The 26,017-nt window shown below is 47.1% G+C and overlaps 1 protein-coding gene across 3 annotated transcripts in view; it reads right to left on the minus strand.

The window, feature by feature from the left end:
- Positions 1–26,017, minus strand: part of NEK1 (NIMA related kinase 1) — a 1,042,157-nt gene that overhangs the window by 677,822 nt on the left and 338,318 nt on the right. The window lies entirely within an intron of this gene.

Genomic DNA, 26,017 nt, shown 5'->3' on the forward strand with positions numbered 1-26,017 from the left:
ACAAGCATTGGCATAGCCAATAGGTCTCGCCTTTGGGACCTTATATGTGTTTAGCCATGCAACAGTTGATGCTGTTGCACCAATGATATTGTGCTGCATAACTAAATACTTATAAGGTCCCAAAGGGGAGACCTATGGGCTATGCCAATGCTTGTTAGTGTCTTGTAGGTGAAGCCTCTGGGCTTGAGGATCATGCACGCGTTTGGTGGCATCCGTGTGATTTGGTTGGATTTCTTCAGGCCCTCGAAACAAGCCGCAGCATGTAGGATGCCTTTGATATGTGCCAATGTAGAGCTGTGGAGGCAATTGAGCAGAGGGTTGCCTCCATCCAGCTAGAGGCGAAAAGAGACTCTCACTGGACCCGAAGCTGGTTTTTAGGTAGGGAGAGATTCAGACAGGACAGCTGGCACCATGCCCTTGTGGTTTTCTTTGCGGTTGTTAATGCAGTAAGGAGGGGACCCCCTCTAATGGAACAAATAGCAGTCAGGGAGAAGAGGGGAAGAAATAGCAAAATGCAAGAGGCTCCCTCGTGACCTAAATACTTGTGAAACGAAATCAATCAAAGAACATACAATGAGCACCCACCATGAATTGTTAAGCCCACTATACAGAAAATTCCAACATTTATGAAAATATGATTCTTTTATTTCATTTCTTTTATCAAAACTTTTTTCATTATTATTTCTTTATATTTTCAACATACATTTTAAATTCATCAATTGAAAAAATAATCTAAATACAAACAGCCCAGGTAGAGAGGAATACAAATACACACCGACCCATTCAGACCCTACTCACACACACCCAATCAAACCTTCACATACATAACATATCTAGGGAACACAACTACAAGATAACAATGTAGTTGGGATGACCAAAGATGAAAACTGCAAATAGCAGGATGTTTTCAGGGCAGTGGTCGACGCGTTTCGGTGGCTAAAAGATGATGGGGTGCCACCTTCATTAGGACCTGCCAGATATAATTGCCCAATCAGGGGCCACTCCACCCGGGATAAAAGAAGAACAAAACTGTCTGAAATGTATCACAGTCCTCCAATTCGGAACACCCAGATGTAAACAAGATTTAATATCAAAACTCTGGACACTCCTCAATCCGTGGCTAACAGGCAATACTCTCAATACCTTACGTGACTACAACCATATGACGTCATAAAGAGATTCCTGAAAGGTATTCTTCCTGTTTAAAATTCTTTTAACGCGATGTGTGTCACGTCGGTCCCAGCACATCTGAGAGGGTGTACATGTTCAGAAAATCAGGTATCCACACTGCCTAGGTGATCAACAATTCCTAAAATCTCTCCATGGCATCCCTAGGATATAACAGAAGCCCTAGGGATGCCATGAAGAGATTTTATGAGGTAATACTTTTCTGTCTGGAGCCTCATAGGCCCCAGTGACGGACGCACAGCTCCCTTGTTGCATATTCAAAAATGCCACAAACTTTTTCGATTTCACAAGTTATTTTTATTCTCATTTTTCATTTCATCCTTGGTTTTGCATTATTCTTATCCTTTTACCACATGAATGATGCTTACATTTTCATTGTAACCTTAATGCTGCAAACATGCCGATCCGGGCCTTATTTTGTAGCATGGATAGTATGTAAGTTGTTCTCAAATGATGGATCTTTATTTACCCAATGCATTTCGGGCCTCTTTTTCCTGGCCCTTCGTCAGGGGTTCTCTATGAATTTAAAAGCATTATGTTAGACTTTGCTTTTAAATTCAGAACAACTTACATACTATCCATGCTACAAAATAAGGCCCGGATCGGCATGTTTGCAGCATTAAGGTTACAATGAAAATGTAAGCATCATTCATGTGGCAAAAGGATAAGAATAATGCAAAACCAAGGATGAAATGAAAAATGAGAATAAAAATAACTTGTGAAATCGAAAAAGTTTGTGGCATTTTTGAATATGCAACAAGGGAGCTGTGCGTCCGTCACTGGGGCCTATGAGGCTCCAGTCAGAAAAGTATTACCTCATAAAATACGTGGCTTTGGGCAGACCAGGTGCACGGGCTTGCACGCAAATCAATAAATAAAAAGGAGAACAAACAGGACATGAAGAGATTTTAGGAATTGTTGATCACCTAGGCGGTGTGGATACCTCATTTTCTGAACATGTACACCCTCTCAGATGTGCTGGGACCGGTGTGACACGCATCTCCTATCTTGTCAAAATCTCGTATATTTCAGTCTAAAGACTGGCTTGAAGTAAATACACACGGAAGTTCACGTGATACCAGCACGTCGCATCCTGGGAGCAGTCCGGTCGCAGTTGTTCCATGTAAAAGGCTTCTGTTGCGGAGGAATTAAGTGATTTTGCACTTGCTGTCAGCTGGGAGGTGAAGCCATACAGGTTCCCGTGGACAGGCCAGGTTTGAGGCCAAGTTTGTTGGCTCTGTTGGCGAAGAGGAGGAAATCTCAGAGTTGAGCCCGTCCCTGCCCATGTGTTAATTGCTCAACCCTCGCACTCAGATCTGTCTGCAAGATCACCGTTGCATTTGAAACTAATGAGCGTAATTATGATAAGCCAGTTGCAGCACATTCTAATCTCACTTAGGCAAACACCGGTCACCTTAAGTGAACTCCACGCCTAACCACCATTTAGTTAACTTAGCTGAAATCTGCTTTTCCTTTTCAAAACTGTGTTTCATCATTGGTAACTAAGTGTACGGCTCAGGGTAGCAACTAAAGGGGATGCTCGTAATGATGATAAACAAGGTCCTCTACACATATTTAAAGATATTACTGAAGAGTGTGCAATGCAAATAACCGCCAAACCACTAGGCGGCAGCATTTGCCAACCTATTTTGAGAGGAGAGTGTCTATGGCTGAACAATTAGAGTCTCAAAGAATGTGCTGATTCCATACTTTCTTTAATCTCGGGACTTTGAATACGAGGGTGAAGAGGGGAAGAGGCGGGGGGGAGGGGAAGAGGCTGGAGGGTTGTTGTGAGGAAGTGTGAAAATGATTTCACTCCTAGAGTGGCAAGTCACCGCGTGATAACTCAGAGGAAGCGAGGAACAACCGGGAAGCGAGAGAGTGCCTGGAGGAAACCGAGAGGGTAGAAAAGGCTAAAAAGGGAAACAAAAAAGAGAGGATGAGTTAGCGAGAGTAAAACAGACATTTCAAAACAACTGAAAACGAAAGCGGTGTTTTTGAACGAATGAAAGGTAATAAACATGGAACTACAACAAAAAAGAAAATGAAAGGCTGTAGTCTGTAGAGAGAGAAGAAGAAACTTGTGGAACTGAGAAGTGCTGAAACTCGGTAGGATGAAAAACACGGAGAGCGATAATAACGAGAAGGCAAAAATGAAAGCAGGGAGCGATAATAAAACGGCAAAAGTGAAAGGGGGGCGGCAAACACGCGGGTGGTACGCGCGCAGCATCGCCAAAAGTTAAAGTGATCAGCTCCAGATGGTGCCTCGGGTGCTGAAAGCTGGCAGCTGTGCCACTCACGTGAACGCAAGCTTTAGGCCACCAAAAGCCGTGGGTAGTACTTCGAAAACGCACTGACTAAATGTCTCGCCTGAGACAGCCCATGCGCTGGCTCAGGCGAGACCTAAAAAAAGGCATTAGATCCTGCACATTCCTTTCACCCAACATGCTTGTGCAAGGCTGGGGATGTCCGGAAAGTGAGAAAGCACTAACTTTGGAGAAGCACGTTTTCTTGGACTTTACAGATTAAGTTATGGATTTTGATGTATTGATTTTAAAAGTGTGTGCAATTGTGAGCTAGGGCTTAGAAGTTGCTCGTTTGTTGGCGGAGTATTGATTTTTTATTTTCCTGCACATCTATAAAAGCAAATAATATCCACACCTATGGTGGTAAAATCAAAGTCAGCTGTTTTATTCTTAAAAAAACAGGAGCTAGATGAGAAATCAAGCACAGAGGCCATGCCTATTCTCAACAGTTCCCACAATACACTGGACAGAGAAGGAGACACACAAATGGTTATATCAGTTTCATGAAAGACCACATAGCCTCCCCCAGCACCCGGGAGCCGTTAAGATTTCATACGGCATCCACTGTGTGTTATGCCCAAGTTCTTATGGGATTAACACCTATTTTTTCCAAAAGTGAGGCCAATGGCAATACTGGCTAGATATTTCCTACCTCTCTACCAAAATAGTCGTACTTTACGACCCAACCATATAGTAAGCAGGAAATCCCTCACTTTTCCACACCTCTGATGCATAGATCATTACCTGGTCTTCCGAATTTTAGCAGTTACAAATGGGTATAATAATACATTCGATAAAGTATTTTGATCTACACTGATTTAAATTCCATCCTCATTGCTACAATCAATGGGTATTGCAGGGCCTCTTCCCATTACGTATGAACAAATCCACACAGGTTATTCTGTGATCTAGCTATTCTAACGGTTTAATGAATCTGTGCACTGTTAACCAGCTTTCTTTCACAGTACTTGTGTGAGCACAGTTTCCTCCATAAGAAAAACATCCAGAATAGAGAACCAAGTGAAATATGGCTGGCAAGTACATGCCAGAGTTGTAAGTATCAGAACACTTTAGTGTTAGTCATGATTTATTCAGTTTCTAACTGCACACAGGATTTCAGGCCCTTTTGGTTACATATGTCACGCAATGTATATATTTCTATCAAATACTATTTGCTAAATCATATCAGGTGTAGTTTCAATTCTTTCATGTTTCTGCTCACCCACACAGCAGTGTTCCACCTCTTTTTCAACTCCAGACTTACTTGCGTTTACGTATCACGCCTTCACTGCTGAGCTCTCAGGTAATATCAGTGTTTCTGTACCGTTTTACAGTACTGCCATGCAACCTGGTTGTGCCAGAGCATGCGCATGTACTCGAGATAAGGGCTGCTTCAATTAAAAAACAGGAAAATGCTACTTACCAGTATGCATCTGTTCTTGGCATGTAGAGCTGCAGAGTTGCACACTATGCATAGATGGCCACCTAGAGTTAGGCCCGGATGTTTGCAGTTTGTTTTTGTTGTAAAAAGTCTTTGGAAGTCACGGGATAGGTGACTCCTCCTTTGGGTGATACTGCACATGAGCATCGGCTCCATCCCCAGATTGTTTTTTGCCATTAGGGAAGTGATGGAGCTAAGAGATAGTGATGACCATGTGTGTGTGTGTGTATCTAATGAGAATAATACTGGAACAGATAAAGGTAGCCGGGGAGGCGGGTGGGCGTGTGCAACTCTGCAGCTCGGCATGCCAAGAACAGATGCATACTGGTAAGTAGCATTTTCCGTTCGAGGCATATGAGCTGCAGATTGCACACTATGCATAGATTGTATAGCAGTACCCACACTAGCGGCGACCACCCGTATCTGTTGCAGTTGTTTGAAATAGTGTTTTAAGTACAGCCTGGCCTGCATTGGCTTGTTGCTTTGTTTGCACATCTACACAATAGTGTTTTGTTAATGTGTGCGGTGTAGACCATGTAGCTGCTTTGCAGATGTCTTCCAAGGGAATGTTCCCTAAGAATGCCATGGAAGACCCTACTTTCCTTGTAGAATGGGCTTTTGGAGGAATTGTTAGTGTACGCTTAGCTTTATGGTAACATATCTGGATACACTTAACAATCCACCTGGCAATACCAGATTTTGAAATAGGGTTGCCTTTATGCGGTGGTGAAAAGGATACAAAAAGTGGTTTTGTTTTTCTAAAGCTTTGCGTTCTCTCGATGTAATATAGTAATGCTCTTTTGACATCTAAGGTGTGCAGAGCTCTTTCTGCTATTGTCTGTGGCTGCGAGAAGAAAACTGGCAGTTCCACAGACTGGTTTAGATGGAAAGGAGAAAACTACCTTTGGCAGGAATTTAGGGTTTGTACGAAGAACAACTTTATTGTGGTGCATTTGCAGAAAAGGTTCTTGAATGGTAAATGCTTGCAATTCACTAACTCTTCTTAATGAAGTAATAGCTACCAGGAAAGCCACTTTCCATGTGAGAAATTGTAATTCGCATTTATGTAAAGGTTCAAATGGAGGTCCCATGAGACGTGTGAGCACTATGTTTAAGTTCCACACAGGTGAAGGTGGTAGCCTTTGAGGTATTATTCTTTTGAGACCCTCCATAAAAGCTTTAATGGCTGGCACTCTAAAAAGAGACAGATGCTGTAAGCTGCAATGGCAGCTAGGTGCAACCTGATAGATGTGTAGGCTAAATTACACTTTTGAAGGTGCAGTAAATAGCCTATAATGTGTTGGATGGATACATCTAGTGGATTTGTATTGTTGTTTTGACAGTATAATACAAAACGTTTCCACTTAGCAGCGTAGCATGCTCTAGTGGTGGGACGCCTTGCCTCCTTGATAACATTCTTGAGGAAGTTTAAGATAACCAAACTCTATGACTTCAGGAGCCAGATCGCAAGGTTGAGCTGAGCTGGGTCCGGGTGTCTGACCTCTCCATGGTTCTGAGTCGAAAGATGGGGAGATAGGTTTAGTTTTTGATGTGGTACCACAGATAGCTGTAGCAGTGTGGTGTACCACGCTTGTCTGGCCCATGTTGGAGCTACTAGTATAAGCATCAGCGAGTGTTGTTGCATTTTTCGTACTAGTAAAGGAATCATTGGTAGAGGAGGAAAAGCGTACGCAAATAGTCCTGACCAGTTCATCCATATCGCATTGCCTTTGGCCAATGGGTGTGGGTATCTGGCAGCGAAGTGTGGGCATTTTGTGTTTTCGCGGGTGGCGAAGAGGTCAATTTGAGGTTGTCCCGACATTTGAAAGAACGGGTGAAGAACTTATGGATGAAGTTCCCACTCGTGCATCTGCTGAGTCTGCCGACTCAGCAGATCTGCCATGGTGTTTTGAACCCCTGGGACGTGCTGGGCTATTAGGAAGATGTTCTGAGGTATAGCCCACCTCCATATCTGCTGTGCTAGTTGAGAGAGCTGCAGAGAGTGTGTCCCTCCCTGTTTGTTTACGTAATACAAGGCTATCATATTGTCTGTGCGGACTAAGACAGTCTTGTTTGCCACTTGTGTATGGAATGCTTTCAGAGCTAGGAACACAGCTAATAGCTCCAGATGGTTGGTGTGGAGTAGTTTTTGCATTGGTGTTCACCTTCCCTGTGTGGTGTAATGCAGTAGGTGGGCTCCTCAGCCGGAGAGCGATGGGTCTGCTGTTAGTATGATTTGTGGAACTGGCTCTAGGAATAGTCAGCCTTTTGACATGTTTTTTGTGTTCCACCATTGCAGAGAGCGATGAGTCCGACTGTCTACCAACACTAGGTCTGTTAACTGACCTTGAGCCTGGTTCCATTGGCGTGGTAGACATTCTCGAAGTGGACGCATTTGCAGCCTTGCGTGAGGTACTAAGAATATGCAAGATGCCATCATCCCTATGAGTTGCATAAACACTAAAGCTGGAAGCGAGTGTTGTGATTTGAATTTTGTTAGGAGCGTTTGCACACTTGTTATCCTTGCTGGAGAGGGATAAGCTTGTGCTAGTTGAGTATTGATTGTGGCTCCTAGGTACTGTTGTGTGTGCTATGGTAGCAGATGTGACTTGGTGTAATTTACTGTGAAACCTAAATCGTGGAGTAACAGCATTGTATTGTGAGTGTGTTGCACACACTGGTTGTACGATTGTGCTTTTATGAGCCAGTCGTCTCGATATGGGAAGACGTGGATGTGCTGTCTTCTTAAGTGTGCTGCTACCACTGCTAGACATTTGGTGAACACTCTTGGCGCTGTTGTTACTCCGAATGGGAGTACCTTGAATTGGTAGTGCTGTCCTTCTAGCACAAATCTTAGATACTTTCTGTGCGCCTGGTGAATTGGAATGTGGAAGTAGGCGTCCTTGAGATCTAGTGTAACAAGAAAGTCGTTCTGCAACAGGAGTGGAAGGACTTGCTGAAGTGTAACCATATGAAAATGATCCGATTGTATGTAGGCGTTTAGAGGTCTGAGGTCTAGAACAGGTCTCAGAGATCCGTCCTTCTTTGGAATTAGGAATGTACAGGGAATATACTCCTTTGTTCCTTTGATGTTTTGGAACTATCTCTATTGCATTTTTCTGCAGGAGAGAAAGTACTTCTTGTTTGAGCAGCGTTAAATGTTTGTGTGACATTGGGCGCTGTTTGGGTGGTATGTTTGGAGGGGTAGATGTTGGTTCTAGACAGTAACCTGACTGAATTATTTGAAGCACCCACCTGTCTGATGTGATGTCTTCCCAGGCTGACAGGTATTGCTGTATCCTTCCCCCGACAGGAGTGGAATGGGGCGGGGGAAGGGGAGGGGAGTCATTGGGTAGGGGTGGAGGCGGATCGTGTGTTGTTATTCTTGCCTCTGCCTTCGTTACCGCGGTAACCTCCCCTTTGGTGGCCCTTACTGAAGGAAGACTGAGTGGGGCTTTTGTATGTTGTGGAAGGTGTATCGGATGAATATCCTCTGTTTGCACCTCTATATGTGGAGCGACGAAATGAACGTCTGGGAGCCTGCGACTGCAGGGCTCCCATACATTTTGCCGTGTCTGTGTCTTTTTTCATTTTTTCGAGGGAGACATCAACCTCTGGTCCAAATAAGTTTTGTTCATCGATTGGTTGATTGAGTATAGCACTTTGGACCTCTGGCTTAAATCTAGATATACGTAGCCAAGCATGCCTGCGTAGCAGGACACTAGTGTTGACGGCTCTGGAGGCTGTGTCTGCTGCGTCTAGCGCGCAGCGGATAGATGTGTTAGTGATAACTTTTCCCTCCTGAATTAGCTCACTAGCTCTATCTTTAAATTTGTCAGGAAGATGTTGCATTATTTGCTCGAGCTCATCATAATGTGCCCTATCATAGCGTGCTAGTAAGGGTTGGGTGTTAGCAATGCGCCACATGTTTGCCGCTTGTAAGGCCGTTCTTTTCCCCGACACATCAAGGAGCTTAGATTCCTTGTCTGGTGGGGGAGCTTCTCCTGATGTTTGAGAGTTAGCTCTCTTATGTGCTTTAGATGAGACTAGAGAGTCCAGGGGAACTGGTCCCTTTATATATGCTGGGTCAGATGGCGCAGCTTTATACTTTTTCTCCACCCTTGGGTTTATAACCCGTGTCCTGACTGGGTCTTTAAAGACCTGAGAGGCATGTTTAACCACGCCTTTGAGCATAGGCAAAATTGCTGAAGACCTTTGTGCGGTGTCAAATGTGTCTAGCAGGAAGTCCTCCTCTATTGCATCGGAGTGCATGTCTACCCCATGGTTTTGTGCTGCTCTAGTCAGTAATTGGTTGAACCCCATTGTGTCTTCTGTGGTGAGCGCCTAGAGGGGTATATGTCATCTTGTGGTATATTTGGGACATCTGGTGTAGTATTGTCTTCCCATGGGTCTGGTGAGGCTGGAGGATAATATGGGTCCTGTGGATCCGCCCCTGGATCTGATATGTCGTCCCCATTATCATTATGTGTGCTAGATGGTGTAGGGGAGAGAGGTGGTGAAATATGGTGGGAGGGATTGGGTGCAGGAGGCGGGGAAGGTACATGCATAGGTGAGATAGCCATGTCCTTTTTCTTCTTTGGGGCCGGTACTGGTGCTGGTGCCTCTGCTGGTCGTTTTTTTGATAATGTTAATCGACCAGTTTTGGGATCCTTTATGAGAGCCTTTTGCTTTGGGTCCGGAGCAAACAAGTCTCTTTCAGAAGTGTGACCTTTTGGCCTGGAAGGCTGTTTCGGCGCCGCAGCGGCTTCTTTCGACTTTTTATCTTTAATGGGGGAAGCCGGGGTCTTTTTCGGTTCCGAAGTCTCTTTCAGTTCCGGGTGTTTTTTCGGGTCCGATACTTTTTTCGGTTCCGGTGTGTGCTTCGGCTCCAGCGCTTTTTTGGTGCCGGAAGCTTTTGTCAGCTCCGAAGTTGGTTTGGGTGCCGAGGGGACTGAGTGTTTCGGCGCCGATGGCTTCAGAGCGCTACCAGGTGTTTTTTTCGGTGCCGGTGAGTGTGTATCGGCACCGAGTGGGGGTTGACTCGCGCCCGAGTCACCCGAAGTCTTTATTGACTTCTTGGCCGAGCCCGAAGGTGGGGCCGTGGAAGTAGAGTCTCGGTGTGCACCCGAGCCCGAGGGCGAGGGTGTGACGTAGCCTTTTTTGTGTGTGTCGAGGGAGGGCTGGGGTCGACGGTCTTACTTACGGCTCGCTGCGCTGGAGTTTCGTCCTCGACATCAGAATTCTCTTCCTCCGAATTGCTGTCGACGTCGCGTTCTTCCGGGACGTCGACGCCTTCATGGAAAATGCCGTCCGGAATCGAAGCTGAAGATCTTTGAGCCATTTTTCGTCTGGCTCTCCGGTCCCAGATAGTCTTTTTGGAGCGGAAGGAGGCACAGGCTGAAAAGTCCTTGGCCTTGTGCTCCGGAGAGAGGCATAGGTTACAGCCCTCGTGGAGGTCGGTGTGGGGAAACTTCGACCCACATTGAGGACACCTTTTACATGGCGTCCTTTCCATTAGCTGGAATCGAGGCCTAGTTGGGCCCGAAGGCCGTAGTTGACGACCGGAATGGACGTTCTTGGTCTCGAAGAGTAGTGTCGACAGGAAAACGCTTTCTAGAGTAGTTTCTTGAAGCCGATGAGGATTGCGTGCCGACGGTAATCGGTTCCAATACGGAGCGCTGGAACCACATCCGAGCCCGGTGGCGGAAAAAAACAATCCGGGGATGGAGCCGATACCCATGCGCAGTATCACCCAAAGGAGTCACCACCTATCCCGTGACTTCCAAAGACTTTCTACAACGAAAACAAACTGCAAACATCCGGGCCCAACACTAGGTGGCCATCTATGCATAGTGTGCAATCTGCAGCTCATATGCCTCGAACATCCATTAATTAAAACTAATTGTGACACTCAGTAATACTTGCATATGTCCAGCAGCGCAATGGCCAAAACACAGAATCCAAAATGTCTGTATAAACCTAGTGGAACCTATGTTCCACAAAAGTGTGTGCAGCATGCTAACCATGCATTCGAACAACTCCGCCTGAGCACAGAAGCTTAGGAAGCCTAATCTTATAGCTGCATGGCATCCTAAGAGTGAAAGGGGGGGTCCCTCAAGTGACACCCCAAATAAATGGCAGATCAAAAATTCTGTCTTGTGTTTCACACATGGCTACATATTATAACAAACTCGTTCCATTCTGAAGGAGCATGGGAACCGTGTTTCTGTGGGTGCTAGGTTGTAAACGGGCATCCAATAAATATATCTGAATTGATAATGAAGGCAGGATATTTTGCTAATATTTCGAGGATATATAGGAGTCTACCTATGGAAACTTCAGGATCAAAGATATAGCGCAGCATGTCGTCCATGTAAATAGAATTGTTTTATCCCAAGAGTCATCCCTCCTGAAGCCCCTGATTAGGGCATTATTTCTACTCCAACAGCGCAACAGCACCAATATTAGGGCAAAGAGAATAAGAGAAAGGGGGCAACCGTATCTCCTGTGCCTACCAAGCAGAAAAACTGTGACAAAACTCTATTCACTTTTATCCTTCACTGATTCCATAAAGAGCAGTTTGTTCCAGGATAGAACGTTTGTGCTCGATCACATCTTGGCCCATATGTCAAACATTTGACCAAGTCAAAGTCTAAGGCTATAACCAAGGAGAGAACTAGAATTTGTTCAGTGACAGTTTATATGTCCTACATATGTCATTTGAGATTCAGCAGAGTACTCCTATGTGGCATATAGACCACCTGGTCAGAGTGGATCATATCGCCTATCAAATAACTTTGCAACATATTACGTCTCAATTTAAGTAGTGAAATGCGTCTTCAGAGGAACTCTCGCTTAAACGTTTCATAGTTTTGTGCATGGAAACAACTCTGGTAAAATGAAGATTAAATGGTAAACAATTAATTTTTTTGCCTCTTTAACCATAAATTACAGATGGGTTGTAAGTTTACTCATCAATAGCATATGAAATTCAGTCGGAAAACCTTCCTGTCCAGAGGCCTTCACAAGCTTTATCAGGATAATGGCCTTTACAGCATATTCCCTGTTTTCGTTGAGCAGCAGGGGGGTAGGTAGTTCCACCAAAAATCCTTTCCAGATCAGCTATATCTACATCTGACTACGCATGATCAATGTTATGAAGGACACTCACACAATTTCAGCACTCTCATTAACCAACTACCTCTACAATTTTACCAAACCATTGGCTCCCTTGCACTTGTCTACTGGGCCACACCAATCACTTTCTGGCTTTATTTCTGAATTTGTGGAGTTGTTTTTGCCTAGTCAGTGATTGGCATTCCAGTTTTCTGAGTTCTAACTGATGATCTACTATGGAGTTTTGTTTCTCACAGTATTTCCTTACCAAGAGGTCTACTTCCTCTTTATTAGCTGATAGAATGCATGGTCCTTTTTTGTCACATATGAACAAGAAAGTACCACAGCAGCGTCCGCATCAAGAAAACCTTGTACATGAGATCAAAAGGCATAAAACATGTGTTCTCCTCTAGTGCACACAATTTAAAAACACATTTAAGTTTCTTTAGATAGATATATAGAAAACATAAAAATAAATTGTAATAGGAAATAGAAACTTCTCAGCAAGATTTCCAACCATTAGATCAAATTCAAGGCTCACAGAGCAGTATATAGTATAAGCGTATAGAGTTTGTGCATAAAAAATACTGCCACAAGAGTCAAATAAAATTTCCTGTGCAGTAGCAATTGATACATATAAATGTACAGGGTTCTTTTTCTTTCGCAAAATCATTTTATTACCATTTTAAACCGCATGAAACACTACATTGCCCAATCATACAAGTTATAGGTGTACCCGTATGCTATACCAACCATGTATGTCTGCACACAAACCCACTGCCTTCCTGCTAACCCATCCTCTTCCCACCCCCCAGCCCAAGGGGCCAGCCATCCTTCATCATCACATCCAACGACCATTCACTGGAGTCCACCACGTCCCAAATCAATGTATCAGGCGGCACTGTACTGTGTCCATGGGGGCCAAATTCTCTGGTATTTCATCGGGCATCCTGTGGCCTTGTAAATTTGTTTTCTCCATCTGGGCACATTAGTTCAGCCCACTCTTCTATGTGCCAAGAGTCAGAGGGCACGTATTTAGTCAGTACCTCACTAAGTCCCTTTTGGCGATTAGGTATACCAGCCAACTAGCAGTCTTGCATTCCAGCCACCCTCCCAGCCATCCATAATTCCCAGCAATGCTTACGGGGGTCCAATGGGAAATCATGCCCCAGTACCCTCTCCAGGTGTATGTGTAGTGTACAGCAAAAGGAGGCTATAGCTGGGCATTCCCCCATGGCAGGTAGGAAAGTGCCCTACACAGCATTGCAGCGTCAGCATGTAGCAGATGGAGCTTTGCCATTTGCCACAACCTAGCCAGATAGCAGTATACACAGTGTAGGTATTTGAACTGTATGAAACGAAGTCTAGCTGAAATGTCCAGAAGACAGGGGGCCATTCTGGTTTTAGTCCAGTCATTGTCGTCTAAAACACCAAGATCTTTTGCTGATGTATCTCGGAGATGCAGGAAAGGATAAGAGGAATTGACCAGTAGTAGCATATTGATTTATGATATCCCTTTTTGTCCAAGTTACCCTATGGAGACATTGGCCGCTAAGGAGCAGAACCCCAGCAGCGTCTGCAACTTGTTGGTGTGGATATTGAGTGTTTCGCACAGCAAGTATCATAAGAATTGGCTCTTGTGAAGCGCAAAACAGATCGCCAGTTGGGCGAAAGATTTCATGCAGCTATTGGCATATACGTCACCAACAGTGGATATGCTTGAATCCTTTGAGTGACGGTTGGCTGGGTGGCGGAGATGAATAGATGCATGATTGCGGAGAAGGTGGTCCACAAGCAGCAGAGCTGCCCTAAGAAGTGGGACAAGAAATGGGGAGGGTGGAATGCCTTTAGGGGGGAGATTTGTACTTCTCCAACAGAGGATATGGCGATGAGGAGAAATCGAAACAGTGACCTTACAAATCATTAAATATATGTAGTCTGCGAATATTGATGTACTATAATGCACGAGAATTGGAATGTAATATGTTATTGCAATGATGACTCTATGTCTATGCTCTTCACTTTAATAAAATTGTTAAAACAAAAAAAAAAAAATTAAATCTATGATTGATTTGATGTATGAATTATATTATGAACAGGCCTCATTATACTGATTTTTGTTGCATTAATTAACCAGTATCAATTTGAAATGGATATTAATTTGACGTTCTACAGCCTGTAATCTCTCCTTTTTCCTGTTTTAAGCATGAGCACTTTCTTCTCCTTACGCCCTTTCCTTTGAAAAACCTACTCAATTTTTAATCATCTGGGGTATTATCTTTACCAACTTTCTTTGCATTGTTTTGAAAATTAAAAAAGTGAATACAATTTGAAAAACCAATGTGGTAGTTATGGCTCGTATATCGAGACTATACAATTAAATTGTTTACCCGCTGAATGAGGGAGTCCAGGGATTCCAATGTGGGCAGGTCTATGCCTCTATAGTCCGCCCACCACTGCCATACCCGGCAGTGCTTCTGTGGGCAACCCCGTGCCTGAAATTCCTCCAATTCCATTCCCATGAACCCATCTATGGCTTTTTTCCACTTAAAAACGGTGGCGAAGTGGAACTTTTCCAATCCTGGGCAATATCCTGCTTTGTCAGCATGAGCCCCAGTAAGAATATGTGTTGTTTATACCTATTACTACCTATGCCATTCGTGCTATGTAACAATACTATTTTGGGATCAGAGGGGATGTTTCATGAGAGTATTTTGTCAAGGCAGGTCAGTATTTTATCCCAGTAGGGTAGGAGAGTGCTACAGCTCCATACCATATGGAAGAAAGTGCCAGCTTGGGAGGCGGAGCTAGCTGGAGACCAAAATGGCCGTTTGAGCCGAGTGCTCTACCGGACCATCATATTATCCTTCAAATATCCTGCAGCTGCAGTTACTATTACCCCCTGATTTTGCATGGGTGTACGTCTGGGGCCTCCCTGCAGACCTTCACGGAAGAAACAGACCGCCTATCTGGTTCCAGCGCCGAGATCGATAGCTGGCATGGGACCGCTGGAGTTCCTGGCTGAGTAGCAGGGCCTCCGTGGTGCCCTACTGGAGGACCTGTGTTTTTGCTGCCCCCGGAGCCTGTGAGGAGCTAAGGGCCCGGAAGGAAGAGGCCGGCGCCCTGTTGGGTCCCCCCCCCCCTTGAGGACGAGGCGGCTTGTCGGGGCGCGGTGGACCCCCCGCGATTGGGAGCACCGGAGAGAGAGCCCCTACTGCTGGAGGTGAGGTACAGGCCCTGTGAGCCCTGTGGGCTGGGTGCCGAGTACCGCGGGACTAGTTGGGCGGTCAGAACTCTTTTTGCAGCCTTGTTGGGGCTCGACCCCCCCCCCCCCTGCTGCATGTGGATCTTAGTGCCACGTTGTGCGACGCTTGTTGGTCTGACTGGAGGTGTACCGCTCCGCTTAGGGTGCTGTGACCCGCGTTTGGGGGAGAGGGGGGTTCCGCCCTAGACCGTGGCGTTGCTGCCTGCGATGGATTGCGAGACCTGGAGGCATTTTAGTGCGATTGCAGCATGAGTCGGACTGCGCCTCTGTGACTGATGGTACGGTCTGGTCATTTTACAGCCTAGCTGGGGTTTGACCATCGTTTTGCGTAATCCTACTGCGCTGCCTCGCGATTGCTGCACTGGTGGTGGTATCTAATTGCGGTACAGGACTCGCTGCGACCTTGCGGTGCTGCCCCACTGAAGTTTCTGCTGTCCGTGGGTGCGATCCTGTCCCCCTTGGGAACATGGGGAGAACCGATAGGACGCAGCCTAAACTTTTGTTTGACCCAAGGAAATCTAAGACGGAGGACTCCGCTCCCGGGGAGGACACGGGAGGTGGGAACCATTCAGGGGCGGACTCGGACCAGGATATCCGCGCTCTCTTGGTCAATATGGAAAAGAACCTGCAGGGCGGAATAACCTCCTTGGGCACTAAAATGGACGCTCTAACATACAGGATGGATCGCATGGCAGAGAGATTGGATAAGCATGCCGAAAGACTGGACATGTCTGAGCGATGCTTAACGGAGTCGGAGGAGGCCCAGACTGCCTTCGACACTGAGCACAGACAGCTGGGTAAGGTACTCCAGATACTTCAAGAGAAGACGGAGGACCTGGAGGCCCGTTCCAGGCGCTGTAACCTGCGCATCACGGGCCTGCCCGAGAATACCCCCACTGGTAACATGGAGCTCTTCATTGAAAAACTGCTAAAGTTACTCCTGGGAGACACTTTTTTTTCCGAAATGTTTGTGGTGGAGAGAGCTCATTGTTCTCTCGGTCCTAGGCCGAAGCTAAGCGACCCAATTACAGGGATCGGGACGCAGCCCTCCGCCTGGCCCGCGAGAAACAACCACTGAGGTATGAAGGGTCCACTATCTCGCTATTCTCTGACTTTACGGCACGTGTCCAAGAAGCACGACGATTGTTCGCCCCCATGAAACGGCAGTTACGCGATGTTGGAGCCGACTACGCCATGCTGTACCCTGCTAAACTGAGAGTGAATCTGCAGGGCCGTTCGTTGATTTTTACTGACCCTAAGGAACTACAAAAAGCGTTGAAGGACTGGGAGAAAGAGAAGCGCAGTTCCCTGGACAAACACCTACTTGCTGAGGCGGCGGGGGGCCGCTAGGTGAACAGGACTGAATGCTGCATTCAGAGACCAACTGTTGGGTATTTTTGGTTGTTGTGGGATGACGGGGGCATTCGTGTGCTGGGTCGGTGGCCGGGAGGTGTTTGATTTCTTTTACCTATATTGGGCCCTGTATGATCTCCCCTGAGTGAATTAATAGACTGTGTTGTCCTTGTTGTTTGCTGAGCTCGGGGCTCTCTCCTATGCGCAGTGGAGCCCTCCTGGGTCATTCCCATATATCGTCCTCCTTTAAGATCCTCATTTGCTGCATGATTGTTGAGAGGCCTTCGGTTGCTGCACCGTTCCATTACTGTGCCTTGTATTAATGATGGCTTAGAGGCTTAGTCGCATGGCAGATCTCGGCAGAGGGGAGCCCAGCCCTATTTGGTCTTGTTTTGTGATGATGCAGCTGAGTGAATTACTACTTGGCGGGTTGTGGGGCACATTCTTACCCTGCATTCCTTACATTTCATTCCACGAACTACATCTGCCTCGGAGTGTTATACAGCTGGGATGTGTTTTGTGGTTGGGGGTTGGGTGGGGGGGTGTTGACAGGTTGGGTGGGTTGGGCTCGGAGCCATGTTGGGGATGGGCAGGCATGGGTGGGTAGTGGGAGGGGCCTCCATTGCAGAAGGGTTCTTTGCTTCTTGCTCCTGATCTTTTTTGTAAGGTTTCAAACTGTACGCTATTCAACGTATTGATGGATTTATCCTGCTTCCTATTCCTGATACTGTAGGGAGGGATTCTTTGGTTGGGGGGGGGAGGGGGGTTGATGCTGTTCATTGTTATGTGTTATTATGGTGCACTTTCTCCATTCGACGTGATCATGAAGTACAGCACACGACAGTCACGGTCTGTTAAATTTCTTCGCGACTACCATGTCTGTGACTGATTCTACTGGCACTTCTGACTTCTTGGTACTGCTCACTTGGAATGTCCGTGGTCTTAATGACTACCGTAAGGTCCGCAAGATCCTTAACTACCTCTACAGACATGGAGTGGACATAGCCCTCATACAGGAGACACACCTTCCCCTGGACAGCCCTATGTTACGCTAAAAAAGGCATAGCGGGCAACATACATGCAGCGGGCTTTTCGACACACGCTAGGGGGGTTTTGACTTGGGTTAAACCAAAATCGCTGATCACTTTGACTCCCCTGGTGACAGACCGCGAAGGCAGGTACGCACTCTCTAGATGCCACGGGAAGGGGTTTGAGGTAGTTCTTCTAAATATTTACGGCCCTAACTTTGACCACCCAGATTTTTAGAACACATTAGCAACGATTGTCCATCCTTATGCCCAGGGGGATATTTTGTGGGGCGGGGATTTCAATTACACCAGACAACCCACTATTGACAGGTCGGATGGACCGGGCAGGCGCCCTTCGGCCTCTGCAGGCGTGGTTGAGTCTACGCTGGTGCGATATGACATGGAGGATGTCTGGCGATACCGGTATCCTCTACAGGGTGGCTACACACACTATTCAGCACAATATAACATCCATACTAGGATAGATTACTGGCTTGCCTCTCGGCACTTACTTCAACAGCTCCGTGCTTGTACGATTCTACCACATACTTACTCTGACCATTCTCCAGTGCTAATCTCTCTGGTTTCCCCCAAAACTCGTATTCCCCCGTTTACATGGCATTTTCCACCATATTCTCTACTCAATAGTGTATTTAAAGAGGAACTGGCCCAATCCATTGAATCATTTTTTGAGACTAACGTCAGATCGGTCGACTCCTTCCAGACGGTTTGGGAGGACTTTAAGGCATATATCAGAGGGGTCACTCTTTCAAAACACTCTGGGGTGCTTAAAATGATCCATGCTAGACTAGCGTCACTGGATCGTAAGCTAAAAGAACTTGAGTCTGCTCGTGAGTCCGACCGAGATTTTACCTCTGACGATGTACTTATTCAGACGTTGCGTGATTACCACGAAGAAGCAGATGTTGAACTCAAACATCTTGGGAAATTATGCCACTGCCAGAATGTATCGTGAGGGAGAAAGAGCGGGGAGGATACTTGCACAAATTATCAAACGACGCAAGGACAGAACAGCTATCCCAAATATGTACGCGGCGCAGGGAGGCCCTCCACTTTCGGAGGCTCAGGTGGCGGAGAAGTTTAGGGACTACTATGCGGCTCTTTACTCCTCGAGGGGTTCGGCCCCAGAGGAACGTATCCTGGACTATTTGACTCATATGGAGCTGCCATGGTTGACCGACCAGCATCGCCGGTTTCTAATGAGGCCGATCGAAAGAGATGAGATGAGATTATTCTGGCCCTTTCGGGGATGAAGGCATGAAGTGCCCCTGGCAGTGATGGCCTGACTGTCGCTTTTTATAATGCGTTCCAGGAACTCCTAATACCGCACCTTATTACATTATTTGACGATATCTGTACCTCAGGTACCATGCCGTCGACTATGCGTGAGGCTATTTTGGTGGCCATACTTAAGCCGGGGAAGCCTGCGGATGACTGTGCATCTTACAGGCCGCTATCCCTTATGAACGTTGATGTGAAGATTTTCGCGAAGATACTCGCCAACCGTCTTAGCCCCCTGGTCACTACTCTGGTTGCCCCAGAACAGGCAGGCTTTGTTCCCACCCGGAACCTGTCCTAAAATTTAAGAACGGTATTTGCTGCTATGCAACACACTCGCCCTGCGGTCTCAGAAATAGCAGTCTTTATGGACATGGAAAAGGCCTTCGATTTAGTCGAGTGGCCATTCATGAGACAGGTCCTGAAACGCATGGGTGTTGGAGAGGTGTTTCTGCAACTCCTGGCTACGTTGTACCACGAGCCTTCGGCCCGTGTCCGGATTGGCTCACTGGTCACTGACCCTATTCGTATACACAGAGGCACGAGACAGGGGTGCCCCCTATCCCCTATCCTCTATGCTCTAAAGGCTGAAACTTTAGCTTGCGCCCTTCGTGAATGTCACAGGCACAGGGGAATCCGATTCCCAAATTACCGGCTCATCGTGTCTACGTATGCTGATGACACCTTACTATACGTCAGGGACCCGGAGACCAATCTTTCCCCGGTTCTGCGCGAGGTGAAGCTGTTTGGTTCGCTTTCGGGAGTTCAGGTTAACTGGGGCAAGTCTATCATATTCCCCCTCACACCTTCCACTGCCGGCTTTGAGCCAGAATATCCACTTATTTGGACTACTGACTCAGTGCGATATCTGGGCATCCGCCTACACATTGAGTCAGACATAGTATTGAGAGAAAATTAAGGAGTTGCCATCTCAAAACTTGAGGATGATGTAGACGTTTGGATCCGACTCCCACTGTCAGTACTGGGTAGGATATCCCTGATGAAAATGGTTGTGTTGCCGTGCTTCCTCTTTCTATTTACAAATATTCCTATGCTCCTCTCAAAAAATAATTTCAGCGCTTACAATCATAGATGGTCCGCTTAGCTTGGGCGGGCAGGCAGCCCAGGGTAGCCTGGAAAATATTGACCCTCCCATATACGATGGGTGGTCTGGGTGCCCCAGATCTTGAGCTCTTTCATAGGGTAGCCCAGGGCTCCCATGCATACCATTGGATACATGGCCCTATTGATACCCCGCATGTGCGGATTGAAACCATAGTGGCAGACCCTGAGCTGCTTCCATCCCTTCTATTTGCTCCCCAAGATAGACGTACAGGTATATTAGATTCTTTGTACTCAGTCACCCATGCATGGCATAGTATGCTTGGTGTGCTAGCTTATAACTGATTATATTCTCCATTAGCTCGCCTTGATTGGTGCTATTGGCTGGCGCCATGCAGGGACAGAGGAGTTACTTCGGCCCTTCGGTCACTTAACATATATACCATGGGAGATCTTTTCGAGGATGGTGTCGCCCGCTCCTTTGGGGGCATCGTACAGGAGGCGGAATCGCCCTCGCCACTAGCGCAATTTCAGTTACATAAAACAAGACATGCTCTTAGGTCGCTCCGCGGAGAGGACAAATAGCGGAACGCCCAGAGGGGAAGCCCTTGTCAGTGGTTATCAGAGCAACTTCTCCAGCCAGGCTGGTGTCTAGACTCTACCATACGAGATTGGTCGCTGGGAGGGGCACGTACATTAAACCGCGCCTAGCATGGCAGCAGGACCTGCACAAAGACCTATCTGACGATATATGGCGATACTGCTGCCTGAACACCAAGAGAGTATCCCTTAATGGCCGCCATCGGTTAGTCCACTTAATACATAAATAGGGTGTATTACACTCTAGAGCGGCTTCAGCGTTATGGTCTTCGCGAGAGTTCACAGTGCGAACGATGCGGCACGCTTGTAGATGATTTTCTCCACGTTGTGTGGTTGTCCAGGGATCGCTCGATTCTGAGATGAGGTCTTTCGCGAGGTTAGTCGCGTGTCAGGGATAGAGTTGGCTCTGGATCCGCTCTTGGCCATTCTGGGCTACTCAAAGCCACTTCCCAAGTCACGCAGGCGTCTGGTTGATATGGCCTTCCTCCTTGCTAAACGATGCATCGCCATCTGCTAGATGCGCGGTCCGACTCCCACACTAACACAATGGTCGAGGGATATGTTGTTCTGCTGCACTCAGACAGAAAATCACAGTGAGCTGCTTCCCCCACGCAACAGACCTAAAAACTTTTGGTCCTTATACATTACCAGTAGGCACACTTCGGACTCGCATGACGATTCAGACACTGCCCCCCAGACGGTCAATGCCACGACTAACGGAGACCCTGACGAGTAGCTGTCCCTATATACGCCCCCAGATTGCCATCTTCTTAAGGTTTTTTTTTTTTGTTTCTTCTCACTGTGGCGAGGATAGCCAAAGTAGGCGTCCCTGGTGGGTGTCTCTGGTGTTCAGGTACTGCCAGTTATCATAACCTCATGAATAAGACATATCATTGACGTGATTCCTGTATGTTCACTTGCTGTATTTGGAATGTTTGTGCATGAATGTATTGCTAGAGATGTACCGCTGTTTCCTCATTGGTTGTTAAATTGAAAATTACCAATAAATATATTTAAAAAAAGAAAAAAGAAAGTGCCAGCTTTCCGGTTACATCTCAGGCAAGTCAACGAGGGTAATACCCCATACGCCATAGGCGATGTCTAGTGTAATAGTGTCGGTGCAGAAATTTGAACTGAAGTAGATGGTAGCAGGTCGCTATAACAGGCGTCGCCCGGACTCGCCAGGGCCTCCGTCCAATCATAGGTCTTTGCCGGAGCCCATCTAACGTTGTATTATTGCGTTTGTCAATGATTTGTTATGTTTGCCTGATCTTGTGCGCGCCGATATCTCCCATTAACAGTCGCCCTTCCAGCGGATGGAATTCTGGAAGATTCGTCAGTGTTGCTATGTGTGTGGATAGGGCATGTCGCAGTTGTAAATATTTATAGAATTGATTACGATGGAGGTGATACTCCTCCTGCAGTTGTTGGAAGGATTTTAGAATAGTTCCCTTCATTATGTCTCCTAGTGTAGAGATGCCGATGAGATTCCAGGCACAGAACCCAGGGTGTGTACTCACTTGTCAAAGGCGATATCCCCGCCACAGTGGAGACGCCTGCATCAAACGTCACCCCTTTACATTCCGTATGCCGGACCACACGTCGCCACAGTTGAATTACCACTCTGGTGGCAGGTGGGAGACGGTCCAATTGACCATGGCTGTGTAGCTCTCTACTGCAAATGAAGGATCTGTCTGGGGATTATACCACCATTCCTTTATGCTGCGAAAATGGATTGAGTACATGTTCGCAGCGCGACGCGTGTAGCACCGCCGCCCCACAGAAAAATATTCAAAGTGAGTCAATTTGCGTAAACCGCGATTGGGGGATTCCATATGAGGAATTCTGAAGCCTATACAGGATTTGCGGTAAGGAGACCAACTTAAAGATGGCCGCCCTGCCTTTCGTCCTTGGTTTTGGATACGAGAGGGGTTATGTTGCGTGCCCAGGACACCGCCTAATCAGCGGACACAAAAAAGCCCAAAAATGTGAAGCCATCAGATGCATGCGTCAGTTGTGTCGCCCAAGTGCCTTGCCCCTGATCGCCACAAATCGGGAAGAGTATCGACTTAAATGAATTCATGCATACACCTGATGTTTCCTCAAACACTCTCAGGATTTGCAAAACCTGAGGGCCCGAGAACCCCGGGTCCAAAAGGAAGAACAAGACGTCATCCGCATATAATGTGATCTTTTTGGACGCCTTACCAGACTATTTAAAAGCCTCGGACTAGGGGATCTCGTCACAACCAGTAGGCCAGTGGTTCTATAGCAAGCGCAAAAAGAAGTGGGGACAGGGGCCACCTCTGCCGTGTGTCCCAACTAAAGGAAAAGGGTGCAGCCACGGCCCCTGGCGACTCGTACAGTAGCAGAGAGATTTGTATATAAGAGACGAATACACAATATGAATCGCGGGCCAAGGTTTAGGGCCTGTAAGAGAAGAAATAGGTATTCCCAGTCCAGCGAGTCAAAGGCTTTATCTATGTCTGCAAGTAGGACCACCGCAGGATGTCCCAGCCTTGATACCATAGCCAGGGCATTATGAACTCGCCTGATGTGGCTTGTAAACCGCTATGGCATGAAGCCAGATTGGTCTGGATGGACCTGGACCAGGTCTGCTATATGCGGTAGGAGGCAATTGGCAAGGATCTTACCCAATAATTTTGCCTCAAAGTTAAGTAACGAGATGGGACGATAAGACGACAGATCGTCCAGAGGACGCCCCCGTTTAAGAAATACTCCAATTTCAGATTCCTACCAATCAGGCGGGAGTATACCCAGCTCAAGCGACCCTGTAGTGCATCAAGGAGATGGGGACCTGTCTGGGAGAAACATACCTGAAGGAACTCACTGGGGAACACGTTGGGACCCGGGGCCTGTCCCGGGCACATGCCGTGGAGGGCGGTGGTGAGCTCCTCCAGCGCAATGGGGGCGTTCAATTGCTCACGTATACTGTCTGATAGCTGCTTCGGCGGTATGTCACGTAGGAATTCTTGTATGGAATCTGGGGGTAGATGTTCCCCTTTTTGGTATAAATCAGTGTAATGTGCGGCGAAAGTGCAGGCACCGCCTGAGGAGTGGTGCAGAGAGTGCCATCCATTCCTACGCTTGTTGAGCTTAGTTTGTGAGTAGTTAATGGCCTGCATCTCGCCCTCCAGAGCCCGCTGACGAGATTCCAAGTCAATAATATGCGCAAGGCGTCTATGCCTCACTCCAGTCTGGTAGCTGATGTCAACACCCCGTAGAGTGGGTTTGAGGGCCTCCCACAGAACTTTAGGTGAGGACATGGATTCCGTGTTTAACACAAAGTAGCCTAATATAGCCTGGAGTAGGGTTGATGCATATTTGGGGTCCCTTAGATGCCATGCTGACATTCGCCAGCGGAATTGAGATCGCAGAGGTCCTATGTGAAGCGTAAGTGTCACATGCGAGTGGTTCGAGAAGCCCCGTGGGAGTATAGAGTTAGATTTGACGCTGTGGACAAACGGCGATGGGAGAAACAAGTAATCAGGCCAGGATAGAGATCCATGTGTAGGTGAAAAGAAGGTGTACTCTGTGTCGGTTGGATGGTATGCCCTTCACACACCGGACCACCCCAGAGATGCTGCAAGGAGACATAGCTTGGATTCACTTGTGACCTGATTGCGGTCCTTAGGGCGCCACAAGTCGATATGCTGCATAGTGTTGTGTCAGTTCCCTCCCATCACTGACATACAGTCAGGCAAGGTCCCCCACAGACTTATGACTTTCTTGGTGAACATGTGTCCCAATTGTGGGGCGGGCATAAAAACTGCCTATTACCAAGGGTTCTCCATATAATGTACCAGCGACTATAGTGTATCTCCCGCCGGGATCTAGCCATGTCTGGACGCGCTTAAAGGGACTTCTGCGATGTATAAGAATGGCTGAACACAGTGAACCTGGGTAAATCCAGAGTGGTATATTTGGTCAAATCCATAGCGTGCCGGGCAGACGGCTTTATTGCCCATCATGTGGGTCTCTTGCAGTAGCAGTATGTCTACTCCATGTCTATTAGCTTGTTTCAGCACCGCTCCCAGTTTGATTTTTTCTAACATCCCCTGGACATTCCAGGTCATTAATGGACCTCACCAGAGAGAGCTGTCTATGTAGCCACCTTTAATAGATCTTGGGGAGCGACAGTGTATATGAGTGTGGTGTGTCAAAGCAGGTAGGCGCCCATGCCAGTGTCCAGCCATTAACATACATAAACCATATAAAGTGACCATCCACGTCCTCCTCCCCCACCCCCTTACCCCAAGGAACTTGAAGTATCTGTCGCAGAGGGGCTCCCCCGGTACCTCAACAGGGGGTCCGGGAGGCCTCACACCAACAGTGCCCCACTAACCCCAACCCCTCAACCATTAGTCTTGAGGGTGTGTAGGTGGATCTTGTTATGGGCCATTATATCAATCAGATACCCATGCATAGGATAGGCCCAGGACAGTCTAAGTTTGTGCTTAATAACTGATTCTAACTAAGGAGAAGAGGAAGATAGAGTACAGAAGAAAGACAAGAAAAGGGAAATCCAGAAGGTTCAGTCCAGACGATTCACGGGTCTTCTCCTTGTGCCGGGGAGAGCCAGCTCGACCGCGACTGATGTCTCCGTTTCGAAAAATGTTTCTTCGGGCGGCTTTGTCTGGTACTCTAAGATGAGTCTCATTCCAACGGAGGCGGAGTATTCGGCATGAGTGAGGTAGTTTCATTAGTCCATTTGAAGATTTCCTCTGGGGTTTCAAAGAATATAGTTTTGGAATTGTATACGACTCGCATCCTTGCGGGGTACAGCAACATGTATTGGATATTAAGATCACGCTGTTTGCATTTGGCGTCTACGAATGATTGTAGTTGCGTTGCACGAGACGTGTATAGTCCGGGAATATCATAATATTCTGCAAGCCTTGGATTAGTTTATCTCTGTGGCCCGTGGCAAATTGTAGGACCGCATCTCTGTCCGCATAATTCAGGAGCTTGGAAATAATAGGGCGGGACCGTGCCCCAGGAGGAGGCTTCTTAGCCAGGGCTCTGTATGCTCGCTCTACCACAAAACATGGGGAGAGGGTCCCCTCCGGCATCACCAAACGCAGCCACTCCGTTATGAATTTCGTCGCGGAGGTCCCTTCACAATACTTGGGGAAGCCCATGAAGCGTAGATTGTTACGCCTTGCATGGTCCTCTGCATCCTCAGCTCTCGTAGCCAGTTCTTAAGTAATAACGGTTAGGCAGTTGACTTTTTGTTGTAAGGTTGTGACCGTGTCCTCCACAACGGACATTCGAGCCTCAGCCTCTGTAATTCGTCAAATGCTTTGCGGAGGTCTTGACGCAGGAATGAGACCACTGC

Source organism: Lissotriton helveticus, chromosome 2_1, assembly GCF_964261635.1.
Source record: "Lissotriton helveticus chromosome 2_1, aLisHel1.1, whole genome shotgun sequence".
In the NCBI taxonomy this organism is placed as follows: Eukaryota; Metazoa; Chordata; class Amphibia; order Caudata; family Salamandridae; genus Lissotriton; species Lissotriton helveticus.